Source organism: Lithobates pipiens, unplaced genomic scaffold, assembly GCF_037356315.1.
Source record: "Lithobates pipiens isolate NorthernLeopardFrog02 unplaced genomic scaffold, aLitPip1_a1.2 Scaffold_18, whole genome shotgun sequence".
In the NCBI taxonomy this organism is placed as follows: Eukaryota; Metazoa; Chordata; class Amphibia; order Anura; family Ranidae; genus Lithobates; species Lithobates pipiens.
The window spans coordinates 180,639,585-180,645,125 of record NW_027507758.1 but is presented as its reverse complement, the minus strand read 5'-3'; the positions used below and the strand labels follow the sequence as shown (position 1 = coordinate 180,645,125).

Genomic DNA, 5,541 nt, shown 5'->3' with positions numbered 1-5,541 from the left:
TTAAACCAGCAGAAATCCTGTTTTTTACATAGATCTCTAACTGGGAGAAAATAGTGCAAGGCATATGTGTAATGGCTCTCTGCTTCACCGTTAAGCCTTATGGTTCATTCACACTAGTCTTGCTTTCTGAAGAGCAATATGCATACAGATAACAGGCAGTGAGGAGGTGTATCACCTTCTCACTAACTGCTTCAACCTCTAGATCCCTCACACTAGTGTATCACAACAGTGTGCAGTGAATAAAACACTTATGGGGATGTTTCAGAGCATCCATTCAGTTGAAGGGGTTGTACTCAGTGGGTGGAAGCACCTGCCAAAGCAACACAGTGTGTAATTTCTGCCATGACACTAAACAACATTGCTGCAATTTGTGTACACCCTCAGCCATTGCCTATGCAGCTAAAGGGGGTAGCAGTGGAGGGAAGTACAAACGTGGCTTAACTGCAAGGTTTAACAGCCCCCTCACCACTTGTGTGAATGAGTCCTAACATTACTGGTGTGGTTCCACAATAAGACAATAAAAATACCACATTACTCTTGTATTTTGTAAATATATATTTACTTATTTAGTTTATTTTGATAGTTACATAGTTAGTCAGGTTGAAAAAAGACACAAGTCCAACCAAAAAAAAAAAATCATATATACACAATCCTTCACCCACAGGTGATCCAGAGGAAGGCAAAAATCCCCAGCAAAGCATGCTCCAATTTCCTAAGCAGAGGAAAAAATGGCTTCCTGATCCCCAGAGGGATTTATAAATTACCTACCTTACCTATAAATTTTAGTACTCAGTTATATTGTATGATGTAGCGGTAAAAATGATTAGTGCCCCCCCCCCAAGTTTTGACAGTGGCATCTTATGTGCCCCCCTATATATTGTTCCTAGAGTCGCCACTGCGCCCGTCGGGTGCTTTCTCGTCCTGGCTGGCTTGACGCCACTGAGAGGTTGGCCGGGAGGTGGGATGAGAAATGAGTATGGAGTGCTGCCACCTGCCGGAACTATAAAATGGGAGTGCGATCAAGGAGGATGAACCAAGCAGGGCATCATCACTCAAGTAAGAAGATTGCCATGTGCAGATGGCATAATTAACTCTAAATGGGGGAGCCCTCCTCCTGAACAGTATATTGCCTGCCAGTTAATTACTCCTTTGTGCTACATACATAGTTACATAGTTGGTGAGGTTGAAAAAAGACACAAGTCCATCAACTCCAACCTATCTGTGTCATTATAAGTCAATATTACTTTGTATATCCCTTTATGTTGTGGTCGTTCAGGTGCTTATGTAAGAGTTTCTTGAAACTATCGATGTTCCCCACTGAGACCACCGCCTGTGGAAGGGAATTCCACATCCTTACCGCTCTTACAGTAAAGAACCCGTAATGTAGTTTAAAGTTAATCCTCTTTTCTTCTAATTTTGATGAGTGGCAACGAGTCTTGTTAAACTCCCTTCCACAAAAAAGTTTTATCCCTATTGTGGGGTCACCAGTACAGTATTTATATATTGAAATCATATCCCCTCTCAAGCGTCTCTTCCTGAGGACTGGTGCCCAGAACTGGACAGCATACTCTAGGTGCGGACAGGACAGACTCTTATAGAGCAGGAGAATTATTGTTTTATCTCTGGAATGAATCCCCTTTTAAATGCATAGCAATATTTTGCTTACTTTGTTAGCAGCAGCTTGGTGTTGCATGCCATTGATGAGCCCATCTACTAGGACCCAAAGGTTCTTTTCCATCCTAGATTCCCCCAGGGGTTCTCCTCCCAGTGTATGGATTGCATTCATATCTTTGCCACCCAAATGCATTATTTTACATTTTTCTACATTGAACCTCATTTGCCATGTAGTTGCCCACCCCGTTAATTTGTTCAGATCTTTTTTCAAGGTTTCCACATCCTGCGGAGAAGTCATTGCCCTGCTTAGCTTAGTACCGTCCACAAATACAGAGATTGAACTGTTTACCCCATCCTCCAGGTTGTTTATGAACAAATTAAACAGGATTAGTCCCAGCACAGAACCCTGGGGGACCCCACTACACACCCTAACCATTCCGAGTACTCCCCATTTATCTGCTGCATTCGTGGCACCAGTGGATTAATTAAGATGGACACTGGTGCAGCACAAAGGGGTTAATAAACAATGACAGTGCATTAGCCCCCTTCCTGCTGCATATCACCAATACCATTGCTAATTAACCACTTACTTAAATGTAAAAAAGGGAGTGCATAAGGAATACTGATTTTGAGATGGCTGCACACCCCGAATAGAATTATATAAAAAAAATACAATAGATTCCCCTTGGGGTTTTTAAGCAGCAATGAGAGACAATGTTAGATAAAAAATATTTATTTTATTGACCCAAAAAGCATTGTAATCACAATAATTTTAAAATTCAAGCTCTGGTGTACATGTATTGAAGTAGCTAGTAAATAGAAATAGATACGACATTGAATACAAAGTTCATATGAAGAGATTACAAAAATCTTCAGAATTTTTCCATAAATTTTAGATCATACAGTGATGTTTCCTCCCGCTCATCCTTCCCACCAAAATGGGGGGAGAGGGGGAAGGGAAAAAGGGAAAGGGGGGCTTCACAGAGGTGTATAAGAAACACAGGCTTACAAGAGATGACAGCGTATTAGAGTTTTCCGGGGGAAGCAAAGGGGAGACCAGTATCGCCCACTTTATAGCTGCACCTGAAAGTAGTAATATGTCAAAATTACCTTTAAGTCATATATTAAACACTTTCTCTATAGGAAATAATGAATATAAATTTGTTTGTCTAAATATGTTATGTAATCACATTTAATACCGTATATCCTTAGGGTTGTATATATTTGTGATTTTCCATTAGTCAAAAAAAAAAATTGTTATAAGGAAAGGAAGGTGATGAAGGGACTAAATAGTCCAGTGATTTAAAAAACAAAATGTAGTATGCTGTGCATCTGACTGAGTGAGGAAAAGGTGCATATAAAACTAAACAATACTTGTGATAAACTAATGTTGCACAATAGAAGTGAGTAATAGTAAATACTAATATTTAAAAGAGTGCCCAATACTAAGAATGTGCCATTAACGGCAATAAAAATATAAGAATACAAGTGTATAATTGCGAGAAAAACAAGTTATTATTTTACCTCTTAGCTATTTCTGCTAGGCTTGAGGAATGACCAGTTAAATGTACTTTTACATTTTCTGCTATGGGTATTATGCAGAAAACCCCACAGTATTATAGAGGAAACTGCAACTAAATAAAGTGAAAATATTTATATAAAAACCATTATTCAAAGAGAGAAGTTGTAAATAATGACATTAAGCCTTTAAACCGTTACTATACCTGTCCGTGCTGCTCTTATCTTGTGGCACACCAGGGTTCAACTGAGGAATCCTGGTGTGTGCACTATATTTATATTACTTAATTGCTAATTAATTATCTTCATATGTGTTTAATGCCTCCACTCTATTGCACATAATCCGACCCACACTGATCCTCCCCTCCAAAAAAAAAACAAAAAAAAACGGAGAACACTTGAGCCAGCATGCCGACTCGTCCTTCTTCCCCCCGACGTTCCGTAAGGCAAACATTGCCCCGGAACTGCCATCGCCTCTGACGCAATCTGCATGATATTGCATAGTGCGTGCGTCGTGTGTGCCCCATACAACCCGGGCGGTCGTCCGCGCATGTGCCCCACGCTCCATACGCTGCCCAGCGGCGATCAAGGAACGCCGCCGGCACGGGGATTATACCCTCAGTTCAAAAGATATGACCGAGGGAATAAGAGGCCGGGAGATAATAATACTATTCTCCCACCTCTCCCCGTGGCGGGAAGCCCGTGAAGCCTCCGAGAGCGCCCCCCCGGTGGATTAATGGCACTACGCTACCTGTGATACCCTGAAACATAGGGAAAATAAAAAAATTACTAATTGTTATTTAGTAAATAGAACTACAGTATAGTGTTGACAAATTGATCATGATTTAAACTTTAACAATAATATAATGGCATGAGTGTCAATCTCATTATTTTATAAGATAGTCCATAACATTGTTTCTCGTATCATGCCTTGTTTTACTGATTGTTATTACGTCCCTGGGTGAAAAAAAGGAAAAAAGGAGAAGAAAAAGAAAAAGACAAAAAACAAACAACCATTGTGCTCACATTGTGTCTATTTCTGAGTCTAACTTGGTGGGAGGGATGAGTGGGAGGAAACATCACTGTGGCAAACCAAGGATCACTCTCAGGGAGAAAATATATTCTTTTTAATTTGTCATAATCAAAGTCTCTGGTTCAAGCGCATGCGATTGGTGCAAACGGTAAATACTGTATGAGATTCATATAAAAAATAACTACTAATCCAAACTAATTTCTTTATATATTTTGATTTCTTTTTTTCTTTTGATATCCCGCAGAAATGTGATAAAAGTCGCCCTTTTACAATACTGTCCTCCCTGAAGAAGACTGTACTTTTTAGAGGGTCGAAATGCATTGGGGTTGCAGGGTGCATTATTCTGTATGATCTAAAATTTATGGAAAAATTCTGAAGATTTTTGTAATCTCTTCATATGAACTTTGTATTCAATGTCGTATGTATTTCTATTTACTTAGCTACTTCAATACATGTACACCAGAGCTTGAATTTTAAAATCATTGTGATTACAATGCTTTTTGGGTCAATAAAATAAATATTTTTTATCTAACATTGTCTCTCATTGCTGCTTAAAAACCCCAAGGGGAATCTATTGTATTTTTTGTATTAACCACTTACTAACCCACCGCAGGTGGCAGCCACAGGCACCGGGATGTACCCACACAACACTGCCTATTTTGGGTGCATGCTCCTCCCACGCAGCGAGAGTCTGTCAGCAGATCCCAGCCAATTATTCATGACTGGGAGCTGCTAATCCGGTGTATCCAATCACAGCCCAGAGCTCTGTGTTGACAATCAACACAGAGCTCTGTACAGAGGGAATGATCAATTTTTTTTTATTTTCCATGTAAAGCAGGGAAATTAAACAAATAAATCAGTAGTAAAAATCAGCATATTGCTTCTTGGCCTTTTGGCAAGTGTATCTGTCCCGTCTCTGGAGACCATATATTAAATGGATTTATAAAACAGGGAGATGGAAGAAGAGCTTGCTCTGTCCACCACACGCATCAACCTGGTATTTCAGTACCTCCAGGAGCGGTGCAAAAAAAAAAAAAAAGAATCAGCACACATTACACATTGTTAGAAACACAGTGAACCCCTTGATTGCCCCTAGATGTTAACCCCTTCTCAGCCAGTGTCATCCGACATTGAAGCCACACATCCCAACATCAGCGCAGCTTGTAAACAGCTTCTTAATAGAAGTCAATGCAAGCTGCTGTAAAGTAGTGCAGGAAACTTCTTCTAAGGTAAAGCACTCTGATCAGAATGGTTTCATTGCCCTGAATGGGGCGTCACTTGTCAGGCCGCGTACACACGCGCGGACTGTTCGCCCAACCTTGTTCGTCAAACAGTTTCTGCAAACAGTCCGCTCAAAATTTGCATGAGCGGACTTG

At 40.2% G+C, this 5,541-nt stretch overlaps 1 pseudogene; it reads left to right on the top strand.

The window, feature by feature from the left end:
* The first annotated feature begins 5,041 nt into the window (after positions 1-5,041).
* Positions 5,042-5,196, top strand: LOC143990577 (U2 spliceosomal RNA; annotated as a pseudogene).
* Positions 5,197-5,541: the final 345 nt, after the last annotated feature.